The sequence below is a fragment of the Alligator sinensis genome, unplaced genomic scaffold, assembly GCF_000455745.1.
Source record: "Alligator sinensis unplaced genomic scaffold, ASM45574v1 scaffold349_1, whole genome shotgun sequence".
NCBI lineage: Eukaryota > Metazoa > Chordata > Crocodylia > Alligatoridae > Alligator > Alligator sinensis.
This window is the reverse complement of record NW_005841856.1, coordinates 2355917-2381273: the sequence shown is the minus strand read 5'-3', so window position 1 is coordinate 2381273 and position 25357 is coordinate 2355917.

Below are 25357 nucleotides of genomic sequence, written 5' to 3'. Positions count from 1 at the left end.
AAAGAGTGGACCATATCACTTAGTAATGTCAATTGCTAAATATGTAGGATTGTAAAATGAAACTCATAGTTTACATTATACCTTAACATGCAGATCGGCACAATGGAGCACAATAAAGAAAGATGAAATAGATCAAATAAGTAAAATTAAAACAAAATTAACACAACAAAACAACTTTAAAACTGTTTGAGTTATTCTGTCTCTAACTGATGAGAGATATGAGATATAAACAGCAAGCAATCATTTAATGGAGTTAAGTAAGGGTCAGTAGTATTGGCAACTGTTTCACAATTAGTGCAAAAAATAACACATAAGCAGCAACTCAATGTTCTTGCAACTGTAGCTGCAACTTGAGCTATGTCAGCATCAGCTTTAATAATTTTTCTCTAATCATTCTTATTATGAAGGAAATCTGTATTTACAAATGAGTATCTTTGCATGCATAGCAAACAAAGACCTTGATTATAGAAATTCTAGAAGTATGTGCTAAATTAATATGTTCAGTGAAAACATAGCAACAAAGACCTTAAGTCTGAAAAAGCCAACCAGACATTTAGTAAAACAAAACAAAACAACCCCCCCTCCCCCCAGCAAAACAAGCCAAGATGATTATTTAAGATAAATGAGGAGAAGGAACAAGAACATTTGCTAAGGTGAATGGAAGAGCTAACAATGTGAAGCCTTGACACTCATCCAACAATCCCTTATTCAGTAATGCACTGGGGGGGAAAAAATACAATATTTTATTGGAAATCACATTCCACAAATGTTGCCAAATAATAAAAAAGACAGAAATAAACAAACAAAAACACTCACATTACTGTACTATCAATAAACATTTGAAAAAATACATAATGCCAACATTTCAGCATTGTTTTAATAATATAATGAATAAACATTCATTCCAAAGTGCAATATAATATCCTCTAGTTCTGAGAGTAATCTGTTCAAATCTGTTTCTCTAGTTTATTGTTAATAATAATTGCATGCGGGACTGAAGATGGAGTACAAGGAAGTTGCTGCATGCTGTCTAAAATAGTTTGCTCCTTAACAGAAATGGATTGTAGATGGCACACTGCACCTCCTAGCACAACTCATCAGTACTTTGATGAATCAGTGTTTAGCACTTGAGAGAGATAAGTCCTGGATCCTTACCCTGGATATTACAACCAACTACCTTATCACAAGATACAATCCCAGATTATTTTTTTTTTTATTTTTAGAGTGGTTAGTCCTCATCTTCAAAGTTGTAGGTTGACTAGAAAGGTAGATGTGTCAGAGGAGATGTCTCTTTCCTATTGTAACAGTTACTATCATTGAGAAAATAGTGGTTGAGGGACCCAAAGACAAAGCTCTCAATACTGGGGCAGAATATTAACCATGAAAAGACATCTTATGGAAAAAAAAAATTTGGAGTGAAGTTAGAAGCGAGTCCCATCACCTTCAGGGCAAATTTTATAATTCCTCCCTTTGTATGGACCTCGTGTTAATACAATGAACTGAAAAAGGACTGCCAAACACTATATGATACTAAAGTAGGTAAATGAAAACAAAATGTTTATAACCCTAAAGATAAAAATATACTTTTTCTAAATGTTTTGAGATGCTATTATTATGTTCAATGCTCTGTTAAAGAGGTGCCTTAGGATGTATAAATAAGGAAGAGTTAGGGCAAAACAGCAACTATAAATGACACTCAGAAAAAAGTACATCTGTATTAAATGCTTTCTTATCATTTGTATGCATTATATGCTGTATTTTTTGTTCACTTGTGTTTGTCTGTCCTCCACTGCCCAAAGGTAATACAGTACAAAAGGTTGAAGATTTTTTCCACTTTAATGAAATGCCTCCGCCCCTAAAAGACGTCAGATACCCAAGCATTAGCTTCTTTTAGAAAACCTAGAGAAGTTAAGCGAGCACTGGGAGCAGTTTCTTTTGCTTTAATGCATTTTTTTAAGCCTGCCCCCATGACATGATACAGTATGAGTCATGCAGAAGAATGTTTTAATTTAATTTTTTGTCAGCTTAGTTGAAGGAAACCACAAAGGAAAGGAGCCAGTTAACATCTTCCCTGTAAATGCAGACATAATTAATCAGTTTTTAACTTCCTGGAGGATCTCCAAGGCTACAGTTATTCTATAATACCGTATATACCTTGTTTTTTTCCTTGTATCTCAGGTTTATAGGCTACAAAAGACCTATGGTGATACTGAAAGATACAAATGTTAAGCATAACCTGTTGGGAAATCTGTATTTAATTACCACAAATCGTATTTATTATTTGATAGCACCCAAAGCAATAAGGGCTTCAGAGTGTATCCAAGAGAATAAGGGGATATCAAATCCCCAGATCAGTTCAGGCACTTTGGGAAGAGCAGGCTCTGCATGTTCGCTTCTTATGCTATGAATAAGCACTGGAGTAAAAAAGGTTAGGAAGCACTCACACATACTAAGAGAGCTGTATTTATGCATCTTGCTCCCTTCTTCCACAACATAAGATTTCAGAGAGAGCTGAGACTCAGACTAATGCCCATGAGTCATAACTTCCTTTTTAAGCTCCATGTCATTGCATTCTGAAAGCTGATAGGAAGAGCACCTGTCTAATCCTACATAATGATCAGGTAATAGACTGGAAAAAAGAAAACACTTTGTTTGAAAGGTTTGTTTCAAGATTTTAACTAAGCCATTGGGAAGATGTTGGCAGCGAGACAACATTTTCCTTAAGGTTCAGGAAAACTTTGCTATTGTTATTTTCATGAAATTGCAGCATGATTAAATTTTTGACGGACCTCATTGGCGATGAGTCTAGTTTGCCAGGTCTTTAATTTATACAACAGCACAGATGCATGAAGCTGTGACAATCACGAAGTTTGATTGTAGATTGCACCATTCATCCAGGATTTTATAAGCAATTCACTAGTTTCAGCTATCATAGAACTGCCATGAAATACAGTGGAATCAAGCTGAAAGTGTAGGTAAAAACTTGCATTTTACAAATGAGCAAAACTGAAGAACAGCAATATTAAGTCCCAGATATTTTAAAGGTGTTCAGGAATTATTCCATTTAGCATTACAAGGCCTTAATGACAACGTATTGTGCACACTGCAGAAAGCAGTGGAATGTACCCAGGCCAACTTTAAACTGGCTAGCACAAACACTAGAGGCAATCTTACCAAAATGGTATGAACATCAATGTGGGATATTTAAATATAGTAAACAGGATAGTTTCCAAATCACAAGCAAGTTGGAGTAGTAAAACGTTAATCTGATCATTCAGAAGCAGAAATAGGCTTCCTTTACAGTATCCAAACACAGTAAGTAGGTGTTTCTTTAATTTGATTTTCATATTGAACATATCTATACTGCATTATCTAGCTCAGGTACCATTGCCTTGTTCAACACTAGGATTATATCACCTTGGAAAGCATTTCTTCATTTATCTTTATTTAATACTGAACTTCTAAGTTTATGTTCCTGCTCAGAGCCATCCAACATAACTCATTTCAGAATATCTCCAATGTATATGTAGAAACCTATTTGAGTGATTTTTAGCAACTGTGGGATTACTATGGTCAGAACTGGTGCAGCAATATCCAAAAGATGTTAACAAACAAGCAATACACATACTTTTAAAAGGTGCGGTAAACATGTAGATAATATTACGAAAGGTTTGGGGGGGCCATATTCTAACCCTCGATCTGTTGGAAAACAAATGGATTTATTATGAAGTTAGGGCACAGTATGGCCCCAGATACATTTCCAGAGCATGAAACAATATTATCCAACAAGGGTTCATTTAATTCTATAGTCTAAGTGTTTAAGAAGAAGATGGTTGCTACTACAATTCTGCCAGGTGGTCAATGGCCTGACCCAAATCCCGAATGGAAATGGTATCAGAATAGCCATATTCCAAATGTCCACTCATATGCCAGTCCCAAAGGAGCTGTGACCTGACCTAACCTAATTCAGGGATTCATTGTTGTCAGGGTACTGGGCAGGCAGGATCTTACTATAGTCCATTTTGCTACCAGCCTTTGCATTTCTCATCACAAGCGATGAGTAGAGCTTTTAAACTGCCTAAGTATAGACAGAGAGGGGTACATACAGCATACAGCCATTTCCCACTCCCACAGGCTGCACAGGGAACCCAGTGCAAGTTGCTCAGGGTGGGGAGAGGGAAGGATGGGCGGAGTTGGGGGGAGGGATGGGGGGCTAGTGGGTTCATAGGAAAGAGATGGCAGGTCCACATGGGGAGGGGCCGGGGGCTACAAATAACCTAGTCAGGGTTGGAGGAGATGGGAACAGCACAGCCCCAGGGCTCCTCTGAGAAAACATGCAGATGCTTGGGGGGTTGGGTGAACTCTCTTCTAGATTAGGGTATTAATTAACCCTTTTCTAGATCAAGCCCATGAATTCATGCAGCAATAGCTATGGATAACTTTTTGTATCAGAATCACAGGTAGTTCTGCTTGGTTTTTTTACTTCTAAAACAAAATACTACAGGATTTCACTTCCCTGTAAGACTTTTTGGCAAGAAAATGACAAAAATTGTCCCCAAACCAAGGAAATGTAGTTCCCCAGCTAGGTCTAGTTGTTGTAACAATACCTTTATTGAAGGATATCACTAAATGCAGAGGTCTAAGAATAGTCAACAACATCCTGAAGTGAATCACTTACATTTGAATTGCACTGTTGCCCTACAGATTGTCACATAATATAGATATAACTAATAACACCAAGAACAAGTTAGCTCTGGTACCAGAAACCTTCTAGACAGGGCAGGGTGGAGCTCCATTCCCTGAAAAACAGGGTTAAATTAGCCTGAGCAGAGCAATATGCGGCCTAAACTAGATTACTGCATTTAAGGCTGCACTATATTGCAGTCTTCAGCATAGACATGTTGTGACACTCAAGGACCAGGACTTTTAGGAGCCAGTTTATTGATGAAAATAAAAAGGATATTTGTACTTACACTACTAGGAAAAAATGGTGGTAAGGCAGAACTTGTTAATGTGGACAGACCTTTAGATCACAATCCCTGGCCAGACTGGTCTCCTTGTCGAATCAGGTCTTGATTCCAAGTTTCTACTTTTCAACATTTCAACTGCATCCAATTATAGTTCATCAAAAGATCAAATGCGGATAATTAATGGATCACGTCAATGGGATAGTTCTATAAAGTGAATATTCTAGTACCTGCTCATCACATATTAAGCTATTGCCTCGAGTCTTCATTATGGGACAGCTTTGCCTTCAAATAAATGCCTGTACTCTCACTTTCTCACCAGTTCCTTTTACATGTCATTGTCTACTTTTTTTTTTTCCTTTTAATTTCCTTTCTGTTTTCTTTTCTGATCTTGCTGTTTTCATCGTCATAATTTGACCATACAGTAGAAATCAACGAATTGGGATGTAAAAATAACCTCATCTTTACCAAAACACCATGGTCATTTTTACAACACAATAATATGTCCAGTCTGACCAAATTCTATTCTTGCCTTGTTCTGGATTTCACCCTGTATGTGACCTTCACCAAGACACTTCACTAATTTGCCCCAAAGGCATCCTAAGTTGCAAATCACTTTGAAAATTAGGGTTATATATACACACACCTGTTTTTATCATTTGTTAGCAATGTATATCCACATTTTTTACATCCTTGAGGTTAGGGCAGTCTGTGCTTTATGTTTTGGTTTTAAACTGTCCCCAGAGGTAACTTAGCAACAACAAACTCTAAATAGCTTACATTTACTTCCTATTTAGTCTACAATTGCCTATAATTTGTTTTGACCAACATAAAAATATTAACCTCCACCAGAGTAGCTCATTATCTGAAAACTATTGAAAGTAATGGATGAGCTACTACTGAAGGGGACAATTGGAACTCTCCTAAAACACATCTAATAGTATGTGTGCTGCCTGCATAAGGAAGCATAAAAGAAACCGTGCAAAAATTGCAAAAGGAAAATGAAAAAAGCAGCAGATTAATGAAAGAGCCAAAGAATATTCAGTTCTATGCATCAAAGAAAGCTATATAAATGAAGATTAAACAACTGGATCATTTAACCTTTATTTTAAATACTATTCCTCACCAAAAATACTCACTATCTCCTAAAAACACACCAACATTTTCCACACCATGAGAACAGTTTAGCACATTTTAAATTGAGAAAGTGACTGCAGTTAAATCAGATAACTGTTCACTCATCCAGTTTTGAAAACTCTGATGAGCATGGGAAAATAAACATTTAATGAAATCTGTTAAGAGATTTTCACAAGCAGAATTGCAAATATGCATGTCAATGTACCAGGATTTGAAAAGTGCCAAGCAAATTAGAGCACATCACACGTTTCAGGTCAAATCCAAAATCAGAGAAAGCATATCTCAATTTGAGGACTAAGAGTTATTTCAAGATAAAGATGTTATCAAAGGATTTCTGTGTCCCAGTACTGCAAGCAGAAAATATTTATGATATGTTTGTTCTCCCTGGTGCTTTTAGTGTAAAACCCTAGAGAGTAACAGAAAGGAAAATCTTTAAGTAATGAAACACTGACTATCCACCATACCACTGAAATAACTATTTGTATTGGCAAGAATTTCCTTCCTAGAAGGTTAAAAGCAACAACAGCCCTGTTATCTCCAATGGCTGCTGCACTGTAATTACAGGCTTAAGCAAGCAGGAAAGTACAAAAAAGGTATAAGAAAAAAATCTCAATAATCAACATGCATATAAGCATGGCTCTCAAACCTGTACTCTTGTTCATGTTGGTAGTCCCAGAATCCATACAGTGTGCCAAAAAACCTATATTTCATTATGCACTCCCTGTGATGTGTTTAAAGAAACTCTGATCTTAATGCCCCAAGGGGAAATTTTCACCTATACTATTTATTCATCAAGACAACATGTGAGAAATCCTGGAAGGTGATAGAGTTGATCATGACGAAGGGCTGAGTTGTCTATTTTCTTAGGGACAGATTTTCAAGAAAGCTTAACTCCTATTAGTATTACTAGTGGTTATTCAAAAGGAGAATTGGTACCCAGACATTCTTTGTTTTCAATAGGAGGAGGTAGATGCTGAATACTTTTGGAAACCTGACTACAATTCATCATTAAGATGCCTGAATGGTAGCTGAGGTTTCATTTTTTTTTTAAATTGCTCTTCTTCAGATTGCATCCATTTTACCCTATAGAGGAAGTGCATTTGATGTTCTGCACCAACAGCAAGAGAATAAATTACCATTAAATGTGTAAAATTATTATAATTTTCATAGCACATTTTGATAGCATTCTCTTATCTAACAATGAACTTTATTGTTCCTTGACAGAACATACTTAAAATATAAACCAAGTCTCTCCTTCTTGCCTTTTCTTTGACAGATGTTGACAGCCCTAACATACACCCTAATCCATTATTTGATTGAAACACCTTTAACTAATATTGAAATAGCATGAAATTAGCTGGTCCAACATCTTATTAATTAAGAAGGTCTTGCAAATTCCATTCTTGTATAATCATAACCAAAACCCCCTCATAGTAATAAACACAAACCATACAAGCGAATATAATAATCAGATGCATCAGCCAGAACAACAATTTCAAATCTAAAATTCTGGTGTTTATATTTTATAATATATCAGTTTTTCTACCTTGTTTTATTAGATTGGTGCTAAAATAATTGCTATATTAAAAAGCATACTTTACTGTTCCATAAGATTTATAACCTTTTGAAGAGAGACGCAGTGGAAGTCCTAATTACATTTTCTCACATCTTTAATAGGTGTTAGAGAGGAAAGGGTAAGAGAGTGCACTTGGTCAATTTTCTAACCATTTCATATTGAGATGAAAGAAAAATGAAACAAGACAACAGAAATATTCTGTAGTTTAGCAATCTAAGAAAAATATGGTTGGTGAAAATACAGAAAAATGAAGGGTTTAAACTAGTACCACAAAGTCAGCTCTACAACCCAAACAAAACTGTCTCTCATTTTAACATGCATTTTACCTGCAGTTTAGAATTACAAACTTGAGCCCCTTACACCTAAAAAAAAATCCTGTTTATATACAGTGAGGAAAAAAGATGTATTTACTCTTCCTATTATTGATTATACTAAAATTCCAGTCCTCCAAACACTCATAAAAAAGCAAAACATATTAATTTAATCAAATCAGTGAAAGAAATCTCATTTACAAATTCCAGGTTTTTTTTCTATCTCATTCTATTCGGCTGATGATAAAACAACTATATTAACTTGCACATGTTACTATTCCATATGAAGGAAGAAACAGAAAGTCAAAATTACATTTTCTCACCTCCTTAATAGGTGTTAGAGGAAAAAGTGGAAAGTTCACCTGGTCAGTTTTCCAACTTGCTTGTATTCAGATAAGTGACAAAAAAAACAACAATGCTACACAACACAACAGACTGTAAAGTAGTTTAATGAGCTAAAAAATAGAGTGTGACACATTCAAAATGAGAAGAAATTAAAGGCTCTAATAAAAACACTTAGGCATCCAAATGTAGACTAGTGCCTAATAAGATTGACAAAGTGAGGCAGGCACCTAGCTCTCTCAGGGTGTATCTACACATGCACGTTACTGTTGGGGGACAGCACTATCTAATAGCAGAATAAGTAATCACACTGAAACGTGTAGACGGTGACAGAGGCTGGTTGGGGCATGAGGTTGCTAAAGTGTGGTCAGCTGCCTGCTTCCTAGCCACACAGGTCCACAGGTTCTGCACCCCGGTGCCCCAGCCAGTCTCTCCACCACTCAGAGTGACTTGGAGCCTGAGGCTGACCCCCCCATTCCCCTGGCATCCCAGGGCTGCTCTGTCCCAACTCAAACTGCTAATGTCTCAGGCACATGTGTAGATGCTGCATCTAGGAAGTTTTCTCTGGCTCAAACTGTTCTGGAGTTTACTACATTGCATTAAATTCATGTGTAGATGCACTCACTCAGTTTCAAAGGGAATCTAGCACCTGACTTGCATTATAGCATTGGGAAATCTGAATAAATTCTCATTTGCATGTGCAGATGCCCACAGTTACTCCTCAACAAAGTAATCAGAGCGCATCTATGCGTGTTGCTATGGCAAAATTGTTACTGCGCCATTTAGTACAGGCAGTCCTCGACTTACAACGTTTTGAGTTACAACATTTCACACTTACAACGTTTATAAATTGACACCCTGTTTCAACTTTCCAACATCAGTTTTAAGTTTACAACGCTTGATCCGATGTGACGCCATGCCAGCAAACAAGTTCGCTACATCGCTTATCTCCCTGGAGAACATCTGTCCAAACTTCCTTGGGCACTTTATTTAAGAAAGCAGACAAGACTCCAGAAAAACCTGCAGTCAAAACTCCTGAGAAGACTCCAGCCAAGAACCCTTCAAAAAGTCCAACCAAAAGCCCTTCAAAAAGTCCAGCAAAGTCACCTCAAAGAAGTCCTTCCAAATCAATATGATTGCTATTTACAATATAAATACATTAATGTAGCTATATTACTCATCTATAATTGATTGAGTACAAAATTCTGGGGTACTTTTGGTGAAATAGGGTATCAAGCCTTAGTTTATTTATAACCTTGTTTCTTATGAGAAAATTGGTACTGAGTAACAACGTTTCGACTTAAGACACGGTTTGTAGGAACCAATAGTGTAGTAAAAGTCTGAGGACTGCCTGTACTTCCTTTTGGAAGTACTAAAGGATGGCACAGTAACAGCCCATACAGATTTGGTGGTTTGTTTTTTTGTTTTGTTTTGTTGTTTTTAGGTATTATGTCGCTGTAGCGATGTGCTATAATGCAGAAGCATGTCACTAGTGACAGCTGCAGCATCACAGTTCTTGCCTGCGGATACTATGTTTCTGTAGCACATTGCTATGATGACATAGCGTCACATGTAGATGTGCCCATAGTGTTTCAGCTGTCACACAACTGGTTGGAAGTAGATGAAGAGTGGATTTATCCTTCAAGTTGTAAACAAACATTACGAGACTTAAGTTGCAAATATGATGTATAGAAAGTGAATTTTAAGACAGAACATCTTTTAAAATCTGGTTTGCTAATAAAGCGTTTTACAGAAAAGAAAAACTGCTCAAATAAATATGAGAGTTCAGTGTTCAGAGAAAATTATTCATTATCTCACTATCTTCTTGCATTAGAAAATTTACTTCATTTTTTTTCCAGGTAATTTTAAATGCCAAAATTTGGATAGTGCTATGTGTCTTCCTCAATCTCAATGCTATTATAAAAATCTTCAAATCAGATGAGATTCATTCCCAAAGCAATAGGGCTTATAGTTCTTGACATATAACATGATCCTAAAAGCATTTCTGCATGGCCTCAGCTTTCCCATTATGGCCTAACCTAGCTCTTGTTTCATATCAGTGTCAAAAACCCCATTGATTTAAATAGAGAACAGGATAGGCCCCATTATCTTTACTTTAAACTATCTTTCAAACTATGCTAATATAATTCTAAAAATTAACTTGCTTTTTAAATTTACTTCCCTCATCTTGAGATGAATTATACAGGCTAAAAAGGAAGCCTATACATTTGTTTTAACCATCTCCAGTGCAGAACCCTACTGCAACTGACAAATTATTTATTTTATGTTTGTGTAATAGTAGCATTTTATTCACAGGTTTCACCAAAACAGTGTAATAAAATGAATGATAAAGATTATATACAATTCAATATCTATACAAATCATATTTTGAATAAAAAGCATACAGTAAGATTATCCATTCTATCAGCTTACACAAAATTAAAACAGAACATGATGTATAGTGATTTAAAAGAAGAGGTAAAAGGAAGCGATGAACAATAAAACACAACAGGAAAAATCTATTTGGTTTTGACCCTTATTCTTTATGCAAGTAGTGCAAATACACCTAAATTAAATACAGACATTCAAAAGGCTGGAGGCAGAATTGAAGCAATCTATATGGGTTTTTCTAAACTGCCTAGACTGGATTGGGAGTGAATAGAACTTATGCTCACCCTTCGGTGGAGGAAGGCACGCAGAAGCCTACACTGGCCAAGGCTAGAAGACAAGGGGTGCTCCCACATGCCTTCCAGCATGCCAGAGATTGCCATGCTCATTCAAAATCATGGGGCCATGGAATTGATCCCCTATTAGAACCTGTTTTAAATCATTCACAGGTAAGTTGAAAAGCAGCAAAGCAAGCAAACATCCTTGTCTTTAGTTGGGAAACTATTGTTCAGAGCACTGCCAATCCCCTAATTTAGCCTTGATGCTATGTTTGAATAATAGGTGATGATTAATTGTAAGAGAGCTTTGAGTATTGATGTTATTACTAGTTCCCTCCATAATTTTAATCTGTCTATGGAGTCAAAGGGTCCCTTGAGCTCTATGAAAGCTAAATACAGGTGATTTTGTCTTAACATACTTAGGCTGCTTGCAGACATTAACCCCCACAAATGCACTTTCCTGAAAGCAACAGCGCGTTACTTCGACCTGGCTCTGCAGCATCTGTAAAGATCACGTACTTCAGCGGAACTTTTTGGTACTTTTAGCTAAAGATGATTCAACCAGCTCTTAGATAAAAGCACCAAAAAGCCCTACTGAAGTACCCAGTCTTTACAGGTGCTGCAGAGTCAGGCTGAAGTAACGTCCTGTCTGTTCTGGGCATGCACAGGGCTTGGCACAGGAATGCACTGAATATTGCAGTGCCTTTTTTTCCCCATGTCTGCAAGCACCCATAGATACCAAGTAATACCATGCCAAGCAATGTTCCATGCAGGAACAGCCTTCTCTTAAAACCAGCCTTCTCTTCTCCCAAAATATTATTTTCAGAGATCCATGTCTGAAGGTGAAAAAGTAAATGTCTTCCAAGTATTTTGGCAGGAATACACATAATGCTAATGGGAGCAGGAATACACATAAGGCTAATGGGGTGATCAGAGGCAGGAACTCGTACCACCCTTTTCAAATTATGACTTTTGTATTTTTATTCCAACACTTTGGAAAAATGCTTTCTAAAATAACGATATTAAAAATGTTGGTGAAAATTGGGCACCACCAGTTAATCAATTCCTTGAAGATGTGTTGAGAGGAAAAAATCAGGGCCAGGAACCTTCCCATTTCTCAGTCAAGATATATACGATCTTACTTGAGGTTCAGAGGTAAGATAATGATCTACTTGTAGCTTAACAGATAAAATTTTGGTCAGTAAGAAGCTACCATTCCCTTCACCGTTTGCAAATAAGTTGTTAAACTTGCTTTTAAGGAACAAGACCCAAGTATCAACAGAAATATGCACATAAGGAATTACATTAAAATGTTTCGTCCCTTTGATGTCAATTATCATTATTTCTCCCAGCAGCTACTAGTTTCTCCCATAGTCTCATTTAAGATTGTTTCTTTTTCTTATCTATCAATTTTTCATAGCCTGTTGTAATCGTTTTGATCCACTAAAAGCTAGCATAGTCCTTTTTAAGTTTGTAATCCTCCAAATAATCTTTATCTTGAGAATATTCCTCATCAAACCAGGTTTTGTGCCCCCAACAGTGCTTATTCCCGGGAAAGGTACTCTCCTTTGTAAGGGCAGTTTCCAGCTGTTGGACAACTGCTTCATCTTACGTATTGCTTCCTTGGATCCTTATCCTCTGAGAATGTGAGAAGTGGTCTGAGACAGTATCTTTTAAGAGAGCAACACGTTTATGTTGTAAGTCATTATTCCATTGAATTCTCTTTTTATGAACTATTTCTTATTTGGGGGTTAGCTGTACAGTTTTGCAAAGGGCGCCCCATAAAATTCTAAAGGAACTGTTACTGAGAGAGGAAAATGGTCACTTTTCACACGTAGCAGAATTTCAAATTATATGTACTTGTGGTTCTATTAATATATTAATTATATTAAGATTATAGACTTATAGAGACTTAGACTAACATTATAGACCATAGACTTATAGTCTCTAATCTTAATATAATTAAGTCTATAAGACTTGCTCCTTTAGTTGTAACAAATGCAAATGCTCCTGGTACATCTTTGCCAGTTTCTCCATTAAGCATTCTAATATTCCCTTCAACACATGATTTTTAAGAGGCACCATCTTCCTTTAATTTCTTATCACATACGGTTGCAGGGGGGATTCTCCATATTTTATTAATGATATCTTAATTATCATGGGTGTCAGTGACACCAATTCTAGAATTAAAAATCTGCTATTATTATTTCTAATCCTGGAAATTGATTCCAGGTCATCTCCAGAGCATTGCATAACAATTCCCATTTCAAAATTACTTCAGATTTTAATGGGATTGGTGGGAAGTAAACATTAATAAGAACCAACGGAGGTCTACCACAGTATTTAACGAGGATTGCTAGTAGATGGTAAGAGCGTATTTTAATTTCTAATCTCTCAATGAGACTCTTTATGAAGGTTAATGTAACCAAGCCTCCCTGTGATCATCCTTTGGCTCTATCCTTCCAACTGTTTTTATAAAATGAAATATACCTGGGGATGCACACCATCTTCATATACCGTGTATTTTGTAAAATCACAATATGAAAATCATTAAAAGTTCTCCACAATAGAGAACCCAGCTACATTCCAGACCAAGAGACCAATATCTTTCAAAGGCACAGCAGTTTGATTCTCTTTGGGATCTAGTTAATCCTTTAAATCCAACAATACAGGGCAGTCATTAGTGGCAACTGAGGCTCTTAACTGCTTATTATAATCCCTGCTCTGGAGGGGCAGGGTGCCTTGCTTGATTATTACCCCATTAAAAAGGAAATTGGCTATCCCAGTTAAGGAAATTGGCTATCCCAGTTAACATCAGGTGCCTAACAAACTTTTAAAAACAACACTCATAGGAGCTATGAGTGGCTAAGCCATTCAATTATTGAATTCTGGACACACAAATAATATGATTTTCCAATTGCTGAGAAGAGATCCTAAATCTTATGGCTAAAAACCATACAATTCTGTTTCATATTGAAATAAGTTCTCTCTCTTATCGGAGCAAAAGTTTAATAATAAAATATTTTGCTCTCAATCTTTTGGTACTATTTCTAATAAAGCTATGATTATTAAAAATAGAGAAAGAAGTTTTAGCTTTAGTTTTTGATTCTGCGTCTGTTACTTTATCAAGTATAATAAAATCCTCACTATTCAAGATCATATTGTTAATAAGGCCATTTCTTAAAATGTCATTGCTTGTCAGTTTTCCATCAATTGCCTCAAGTAAAATATTGTGTGCTTCTAGATGTGATTTTAAATCACAAATTAATTTCTTAATTGCTGTCAATTCATTTGAAAGAAGAATTTTTCTTTCTTCATTTCCTTTAATCATACCAACTGTTGAAGACATGAGAGATACTTGGCAAGTTTAATTGTCTGGAGTATCCAATGAGTTAAAAATCTCACTCAAATTGGAGTCAAGACAAAGGGATACTTGTAGGTTTGATAAATCTATATAAAAGTGTATTTTACCCAATGTGGTTGTAGTTGATGATGCTTAAATCAAGTTTTCTTCATTGATCTTTCCTTCTAGCATCTCAATTTGTTAGGTCATGGGATTACTGGTAAGAGTATTACTGAACTGATGGGAAGAGATCCATTTTAGGCTTTTTAACAATATATTTCATAATTTTCAGCTGTGTAGACAGATCCCTGTTTACTTACAGCAAAGGAGATGAGACAAAGGGTGCCTCTGTACTGGGTGGAGTAAAAATAATAATTACAATGACAGGAGCGTTTCATTATAAAGCCTATTACCCCAAACAAGTTGTTTTTCTTTAGCGTACACTGGATTTTTAACACCCTGCTAATAAACAGGTGTTGAGACTAATAAAAAAACAATGCTTAATAAAATAGAGTAAAATCACAAAAAAGTAGAAATCAAACAAAATAAGATAAAAGTTGTATAAAAGTTACTAACACTTAAAAAACACGTGAAATAAATAAATAAAACCCCCCACACACTTTACAGACTTACAGAGTGGTCAGTGACCTTCGGCTGTCACCTAGGCTTTATGTAGGAGTTTATTAGCAGTTTATGTAGAGGAAAGTTCTAGCTCGCCCAGGTGCGGATTTCACTAATAGAGTCACTGCCGGACTCCTACCTGTGGCTTCACACTCTTTTTATGTAGGTGAAAGCATGGCAGATGCACTACATTTACAATGTAAATATATACAGAGATATATTAATTTAAACCAAATTAAATGCATCAGTAAATTAACTTTACCTCCAATGTTATATGCACAAGCTTAGAAGATTAGATTCTTAGGGAGATCAATCCTATGTTATTCCCATTGATCCCAACAAGAGTTTTGGTGTTCAAGTAATACAAGAGCAGGTCCTAACGGATGACGGAAATATTCTGACCTCATTTTTCTTTCAATCTAGAGTTTTTACACTAGTCATTTAGGTTTGATTCTTGTTCTGCAAATCCAAAAGATCTAGGCAAATTTAAGGCATAATTCACCCAATGTTCCAAGGAAGAAACAGCTGATGCCATTTAGCATGAGAAATGAGAGAAACTAAATGGAGACTTCACATGAAAGATATTGAAGGCTGCTCTATTTTTTAAGGGTCATAATTTCTTCTACTAATTAAAATGTGAATATACCTGTAGATAGCAACAGGCAAAATGCCAGTAGATTTCTATAAAATATACATCATTCAAATTAGAAACTACTGCTGATTGTGCCAGGGTCTTCAGCCTGTTGTCTGATGATCTGCTACATAATCCCTTCCTCTCCCAGTAGACCCACCACATTAAAGAGAAAAGATGGGATCGTTGCACCATCAGTTGTTCTAATTGTTATAAGTAAAGTGGATGCTGTTCCTGTGCTTCGCTGTTTTGCTAGCAGCTAGGGGTGTGAGGAGGCTCTCCTCTGACTCACCCCATCTAGTTCCTCTTCCTCCCTTGTATTACAAAATATAGTAATAATTTGGTAATATCTTCAATAAAATAAATACAATGAAACCCAAACCAGCTGAATAGATTAGGTGGACTTAAGAGAACAGGTGAGTGCATTTGAGGAGTGAAAATGCCTTTTTTCCCCTACTTTCTCAGCCTTCCCTCTCATATCAATCAAGTCACCTTTTGAAGTAACACTAGTTAATAATGGTGCCCACCCACAACACACAAACATCTATGCTTACTTGGTATTTAGTTCAGTTACTAGTTTTCCATTAAAAAAAAAAAACAAACCTGAGAAAAGCATTGCTAAGCTAAGGCCATACCCCCCGCAGGTGTATATTAACATATCTGTTGACATCAATAGAATTGTACCAGTTCACACCAATTGAAAATCAGCCCTCTCCTCTCCTTTTTTTTTTTTTTTTTAAATGAACACAAAGTTCTCTGATATTAATATTAACAAAGTCTGCACCAGTTTAACACCCTGACTGATTATTTCTGGAAATGCAGTTTAATGTATTTGAGCAAGTTACTGGAAATTTTACTCTATTACAAATGACGCTGTGCAAAAACACCAAAACAAAACAAAACAAAAAAATTGGACCTCTTCCATATTTACTCAGCCATGATTAATCTAGTGTTGAATAATAATTTTTAATTTCCATTTCTTGAATATATTTATTAATTTACCTCCTGCCAATACACTGCTCTAGATGCCACTATTTGGAATTTATTTCTGTGCTTCTTAAGTATCATTTGCATAATGGAATTAAGAGGTCCGTTCATGAGCATTTGGTTGTGGTATGTTGGACAGAGTGGGTAGGTTGTAATTAGTGGCATCTGGCCTTCGTATTCATTAACATGCAAATAGAACTACTACAGGGTACAAATACCTGGCAGTTTCACAAACGACACTATAGCATGCATCAAATCCATCAGTGTTTTTTTCCCCCTAACGTGTATATTGTTGAATAAATTATATCTATATATCTATAGCTATATCTATCTATAGCTATAGATAGATAGATAGATAGATAGATATAGCATGAAGTAAATATATATCATTCTGGTAGAATATAAAGTCAACTATTCTGGACTAATTCAACACTGACCTGGATTGCTGCCTCCCCCAGAATATGAATAAGTTAAACACATATTGAGAGGTAGATTCAGTGAGGGCACTAGAATATTGACTACAAATGTGGCCTAATGGATCCTAAATCTGGGTTTGACTCTTTGCTGGTGCCTGTTACTGGCCTGGAAATAAAAAATGCTGTGCTGTGTTAAGGACCAGCTGCAAAATAGTGGACAACAGATTTTTTTTAATAGACTCATAATTGACCACAGATTCTAGGAAAAATGAAAACGTTTGATGTTTAAACATTCTGTCACAAATATATGTATGTTTGGTATACTACATGATGTACTACATACCCATGGATGACCAACCACTTCAATAGTGCTTCAAATACAGAATACATCACCATGACAGTGTTTGTCAATGTACTCGTTTTCTTCAGAGACTAGGTTGTTTCTATTCTCCACAATAGTTACCAAATACTTTTAAATTTCTATTTAGACTACTGACCCACATGTCAGGAATGATGGGAATCAGGTGGATCCAGAGGGGGTGGAATGGTATGATTTTACCCTGAACCATGCCATGAGAATCTCTGGGGACTTTTTTTTTAAGTCCCCAAAGCATGTAAGATTCTCCCTTCCCTACCTCTCTGTGCTCAAAAGGCTTGTTACCTTCCCACCTCCCACACCTGCTGCTTTTCTTGCTATTCAAAGCTGCTCCTGCTCTCCCCAGTCAGGCTGCACAGGAACTGCACTCAGCTAGGAACGGTGATGGGTGCTGGGGGTGGGGGCTGCCCTCTCATTACCACTGCCACTGTCACTGTTCCCAGCTGAGCCCAGGTACCTATGCAGCCTGGCTGGAGTGGACAGAGATGGCTTTGAAGCTTCTGAATCCTCTGGGACAGCAAGGAAAGCAGTAGCAGGCAGTGGGGTTGGGGGGCAGAGAGAGAGGAGGGAACGGGGCATGCATTTGATTTTGGTGGGAAAGAGAAAGGAGGATTTCTTACATGCTTTGGGGCCTTAAAAAAATCCCCAGAGGCTCTGACCTCCCAGTCTGTCTACATTGATGGGTAGGAAGAAGGGAGAAAATTGGAGAGAAGGTGCAGCCACCCCTGCAGCACAGGTGGCTGCTCCCCTACACCCCTTTGCCAAATAATGGATCCACCCCAGTGGCGATGGCTTCATTAAAATTCCTGTCAAGAGAAAGGTTGATACTTCAAGCAGTCTAAAGTTCAAGAAATTTTCCCAAATCAGCAGTACTAATTACATGCCAGTTAGATTTTAGACAGTATCACTGGCCCTGTATCACTTTTGCTGTATTAAAAGTTTAAGGCATGGTTAAAAATGTAGATGACATAGGAGACATAGAACAGGTGCATTTCACTTCATGGTTCTCTCTCAATGGTTAAGAACAGCCCCGGATTTGAAAGGCATTCTGGATTGCTATGCTTCTGAACTTTTCTCTCTGCAGTGTTTTTCAGAAACTTCAGTGGCTCTTTTATTGATACTTTCATGAACAAAGAGGTTACATCAGAACTAGATTATCTTTACAAGTAACACCAAAAAGCCTGTTTAGTCTTTTATCTCTAAAGCAGATACTGGCCTTTTCATGGTAGGTTTATTTTAGTGCTGAAAGAGCAGGAACAATGGGAACATTACTTACATTAATTCTGAAACTGATTTTTTTTTCAAGTTGAGACTTTTTAAAGAAGTTGCTGAGTTACATATTAGACAAACATGGTGAGTTCAAGTCAAATATCAATAGCAGAACAAAAGCAATGCCCTTTTAATTTGTCAGATAAGGAATTAGCGTGGAAGATTATAAAAACACATATTAGGCAAAACTATGTAGTGAACAGGTATGCCTGAAAATGAAGCAAGTATTGTTGAATGCAGCCCTGAGTTTCATACTCTTCTATATTGTTCAGAGATTATGGAAGAGTTGTTTTCAATTCTTTAATTTATTTGTGGACCCCCTAAACATGTTCTAGTGGAGGTACAGACCCCTTTGAATTGTATGTATGGGTATTCGCATACTTTTGATTGGTCATAGTCATATTTCATGGACCCCTTAGACTTAGACTGTTGATGCCCAGGGGGCTTGTGGATGAGACTCGGTACAAGTTAGAAAGACTCAAACATTTCAAACCTGGGAAATACATTTATAGCTTAATGTTTCAAATAGGGCCGCCTGACTAACTCAGCTCAAGCAAAAGGCGGTTTTGATTTGCACCTTGTACACTAACCAGAGTGAGTATCTATCTACATAGTGCAAGCTTTCACAGGCTGACGCTCACTTCATCAGAGCAAATCTACTCTGCCTTCTACATGACTTCAGGTGGCTATATACAGACATTAAAAAAGCTTGAGGTAGAATCGATCTGAGTTACATGGTTTTCTGTAAGAGACATGGCTTAGATATGTCTAAATTCACCCTTTGGTGGGGGTGGGCGACAAATCTTAGACCTGGTTCTGCCATTATTAAACCAGTCTATCTGTGCCAAACTTTCGTTTGGTTACAGGTATACACCAGTTTCTGACCACTTATACTGGTAAAAAGTGTAATGTTATAGTCTGGTCATAGTCTCTCTAACTCAGCTCAGTCCAATGGATATAGCATAATATCTTTTACTTTCTGCATATGGACTATTGAAAAGAAGTTATCCTAGATCTGTGTTTCAGAATTTGTTTTTCTTCATATAGCATACTAACTTTTGATCTTTTAAAATCAGAATCTTCATGGTTTCATATCTTATTTTGGCTATATGTTTCATGAATCCATAAAAATCCATTACATGTCTCTAGTCCAGGGCTGTCCAACTGGAGGCCTGTGGGGTGCATGGGAATAAGGGGCTAAATTGCAGCTCTGCCTCAGGTTCTTACCCACCCTCCACCCCCCTCATTGCTCTGGGTGCAACAGCATCTAGAGACTCCCCTTCCCTTCTCTGGCTGCCACTTCCTGTCTTCCCCTGGTGTGGTGTCTGCTGTTATGACCCCCAGGGGCTCAAAATCGGACATCCCCACTTTAATCTGCCCTCTTATACAACACAAGTCATGGTACCAGTGTCACCTGAATGGAACCTAGCAAGGTTCACACATAATGTATGACCTTTCCTTCCACAATAAAAAACAACAACCTAGCATCCTATATTCTAAAATTCACTATATTGGTTCCAGATTTTTTTTTAATTTACCAAGGTTTAAAGGAGTACAGTACATCCTGCAGTCCTTCTTCAGTCAAAAGAGCATTAAAGCCAAAGGATACAGAACTGACTGAAAGGTTCAGGCAAATAATATTAAAACATAACTCAAGCATATGAATTGCTTTGCAACATTTGCTCTATTGCTGCAGAGATAGACAGCCTCATATGCCCTTAAATAACATCATCATTTCCTTTTTTCACATATACAGGGTCACATCTATGACTTCAAATAGTCTGCTTTTTTCAGTTACCACCCCGACTCCCCCACCAAAAGAGAAAGAAAACAACCTTTCTTCTATCTATAGTATTAAAAATAAAATTTGAATATGGTCACCCTCGTTCTCCTTGAACAGCTCTTTTTTTGTTGCAGTTGAGATACTATGTGCAGAATAAGCACATAAGATTAAATAGAAATCTACCGTATGGATCAGAGGGGATTTTTCTACAAATATTTTACACAGGGAAGTCAAAGTCAACTTCTGTGAATAAGTGCAGGAAAAAACTCCAGTGCCAAACAGTTAATGTTTAATAAAGGGATGCTTTAAGCATTATGCAAAAGAGGTGCTATCTGAATTATACCTCATCAAATTTGTAAATTATATGCAGATTTCCATTTTCTTTCAAGGAGAAGAGATGAAAACCATACATCTGATATTCTTCTGCCATTAACACAATTGAATGGCCTTAATTTCTCAATAGGATCATTCAATATTCATTTTTTAATTTCTGCATTTACACATAATATCTCTCAGGAGACATTTAGCAAATTCTACTGCTGCATTTTTAATGAGAACTATCAGAGGTTACTATGAGATGATGATCTATACTTAATTCATAGATATCCCAAGACATCTATGTAATTCAGGGATGTTTATATTCTTTTAGCTTTTATTGTCTTGAAACATTTGTCCTAATTTGAATTGCATCTTTAATCATTATTAGCATAACAGCCTTTCATTCTTGACGCCAGTGTCAGAACATATACTATACAATACCATTTTAAATCTTATAATATATAATGTCCTTTCAAAAGAGTTCTACAACTTTCCAACAACGATTGAAATAACTGAAATTATTACCTTGCAATAACTTGCATCAAACGTTTACTAACTATCCAATGGTGCAGTTGCACTTTCATTTTCAATTGTTGCTAATCACTAGAATGCCGTGACCTATTCAAGTTAGTACATTAGATAATCCTGGTCTGAAAGGGAGCAACTTTCAGTGCTGTGATGGCATTTAATATATAACTGCTTGAATATTTGTTTGATGGTGTTTTAACTGTACTTAGTAAGCGTTAAGTTGAATCTGTGACACAAACCCATCTATTTCACAAAGTAATCCTATTTTTTCTTCTTCTAAAAATGGTCTTCCTTTCCTATCTTGTTTTAAATAAACAAGAATTAGAATCGGTCCCTGCTGTGTAATTATCAAAAATTAGTTGGCCTATGCTGCTTCTCCCTTTGGAATCCATGATTTTGAAGACTTTAAAAAATGAAATGCAGTGCACTGAAACTAACAATATTTACCTAGAAACCATTTTTTCAATTATTTAGGTAAGTGTTTGCAGAATTGGAATTTTAATAAAAATAACATTATGGCACACCTTAGTATATGTAAATGAATGAAAAAAGATGTTATACTGCTAAACTACTGAATAAGACTATGAGGAGATGCAACAATATATGCTATACTTTTCAATGAGTTTCTAATTAATTGTAAATTATCCACTAGCCATTTTTTAAATTTTTAATTACAAATAAAAAGCTATATAAGAAAGTAGAATTTAAGACTCAGAGGGCCTTGTGCACAGCCCAGTGATATTCTCTAGAACCCTTTTATGACTTCAGCAGGCTTTGGCTTTTGCCCAAGAGTATTTCTGAACAAATACCAGATGCCTTCCAAGTTTCCTCTATGGTATAAAGGTCTATTAAAACAGGACAAAGTAAAAAGCAAATTAGATTGATTGAAGTATAAATATTGAAAGTGATTCATGATTTAGAAAAGGAAAATCAGAATGAAATATGAAGTTCTTATTCTTTTTCTTTGATACAACTTTATGATAGCTTTCCAAACTTGCACAAAAAAACTTTTTAAAGCCAAACTAACCATTACCACCATATATTAATTTTGCCAGTGAAAACCCAGCATCATTATTTTATTACTGTATTGTAAGCTTCCTACATTATTTTTACACTTATGTAATGATCACATATAAATATAGAGAGGAACAAAAAAAGTTGTGTGTTAGGTAATACTGAATAATAAACAACATCAAATCAGTGACAGTTTTTGAACATTACCATTTCAAAACATGTTGAGTGTTAATAAGAATATCAGCTTCAGTATGCTGATTTAGGTGATCTCAGGGCATAAAGGTGATCTCAGGTGATCTCAGTGACTTGGTAGGTGATCTCAGGGCATAAAGAGCAGAGTCACTGACTTTTCTGAAAACCTAAGAGGTGGTAGAGGTTGGTGGTTAATTCTATAGTGCTTGTTCAAAATAATTCCTGCCTCTCATTATATGGACAACAGACCATACTAAGAACTAAGTCTACATTATGCATCTGGTTTGCATATTGTCAGGATACCACAGGATATGGACACAGGGTCTGGCGTCCTGAGGACATCCACTTGTCCGGCTGGTACCAGAGTGGGCATCAGTCAGTAGAATCGCGTCAGACTCTTACCCGTTATCTCACCTGCCACGTCTTTGATGATTTGTAATTAAGTCTGGGAGGGTGATGGTTTTTCCCTGACCCAACGCCAGCTGACACTAGTTTGGGTGGACGGTGCGACCAGGCAAACAAAGGAAATGGGGAAAATAGAGGAAAAAAACCTCCAAGTCCTGACAGCATCTCCTCTGTTCCTCCTTTGTTCCCTGACCGAGTCTCTTGATCATAACTCCAGCGATCAAGCGCTGTTTTTTTCCCCCGCTTCCCCACTAATTGCTGCTTCACCAGCTTAATCACACACCGGCCGCAGCCAATTAACGCAGAGCCAGGGTTTCTGCTCTTGCCCTCTCTCTCTCTTTTTTTTTTCTTTCCTTTTTTTTTGAGCTCCTCTGAGCTCTGAAGACCTGATGTTCCTGGGGACTTCAGTCCTGGGACAGGCAAGTTGTTCTTCCCACTGCTGCCCCTGCTCTCTCTCGCTCGACTACACCTTAGCCCCACCTCATTGCTGCCCACCACCGGAAATAGCTTTCGGCCTCAAAAATGGGCCACTTTGGTGCACCTAGTGAGTTGATAAAGCTGCATGGGAGCGGATGGGGAGATCCCTCCGGAGCACAGCGGGTCACAGTGGCCGTACAGATCTTCTAGTTCGGGGCTCCCCATGGAGCAGATACTCCCGACCTTCCCACACACATTACTATGAAAAGTAGTTTGTCCCTTGCACATTAAACTATACTCCCCTGGCTACAAATCCAGCCAGTCCACTGTTTTGAAGGAATAGTTCAAGACCAAATATCTGAGCCTAGGCTTGTGTTAAACAATACTAAGTGTAATGTTTCTGTGTTGATACATTCACATAATAGTAGTGCACCTGACTACTTAACCATACACATTGTGTGTGTACTTGCTGTAAATTGCCATAACAACGCAGATGATAAAAATTGCACTTATCCACTTTAAGTGCCAACACATGGAGCATCAAGATATGAATTTGTATCCTATGCATTATTTTCTCTTTTTGATGCTCATATAATTAAAAATCCTGAAAAAAAACTAAATTCAATCAGCATTACATTTTTTAATTACCTCAACTTACTGTAATAGAAAAGTTTGAGTATCTGAGCATCTTACAAAGAACAAGGTTTTGCTGAAGTGGTTACTTAATGCGAAAGTATTTACTTCCACCTGTAATTTGTAATTAACTGTATTTAGATATAGCACTGAAGTTATGCATTTCACCATAAATCGATTTGGTTTTGTGTAAGAATATTAATATTACAAATAAATCAAAAAAGAAAATGCCAGATATTTATATTTTTTCTGAGGCCATACATTTCAAAGATATTTTACTGTGTCAATTAAAATTTGTATTATATGTTATAGCTTGTCTCTCATATTGTGAAATCACTGCATTATTATACAGGAATTTCTGGTAGCATAATACAACTTGAGTGATGCATTTTGACATGAAGCAAACATAATCAATGAAAAGAGAGATAATTTCCCAAAAATAAATAAATAAATAAATAAATAAAGCTTATTGTTAAATAATCTCTCTTTGTAACAATTCTGGAAAATAATAGCTTATCACACTGCAATTTTTTTTTTTTTAGTCTAGAATAGGCAATTGTGAATCTGTCTCCATCTTAGGTTAAATTAGTAGGTGGAATAGGGCAAATTATGTATTTGTTTGACAGCAAATACACTTGGATTTGGAAGAACATTTACTCAAATCTTGTTGAACTGTAACTTGGTTTAATACATAGCTGTGCTGAATCTGTATGACATGCAGTTTACCCTCAGGCAATGCAAAAAATATCCACCTTTCACATGTAATTCTACATGCTGTGAAGATATAAGTCACAATATCCAACTTAGATGTGGTTGGGGAAATCACACACTCTTCCTGAAAATGAGATTTGTCCAGATGGTAGTTTTGTCTTTTTTTGCCTTTCATTTGGCAAGAGCTGTGGGGTGACTGCAGTTTCCCACACCCTTTTTTTTATTTTAAGTTTGCTTTTGCTGCTGTTAAAACATTGATTCTATCACCAAATTGCTGAATTGTTCATGCTTGTTTTTGACTTGATGATTAGATCTTTTACTTAGCTTATCCCTGGAGATTTTATCATTTATATAACTTTATTGCTAACCCTTTAACTTGCTCCTTTCTAGGCAGCCTACTCTCTTATGGATTTATTCAATACGTCGCTCACCTCACTTATTTCAAGGGCCATATTTTAGATTGAGTTATTTGTTTAGAGGGACAGATACCAGATTTCATTGTCAGTTTTTCTTGTCTGACACTTTTAGTCAGTTTTCTGTAACTAGCCTTATATGAAAGATTAACTTGGAGTCCTTCTTCCACTCTCTTCCCCCAACACATTCACTTCTTCATCAAATTATATCTTAATATCATGCAGATGCTGTCATTCTGCAGAATATTCTGTCTCCTCTCTATGACTGAGTGCTTGCCCAGAGCAAATGAACGCTGGCTGA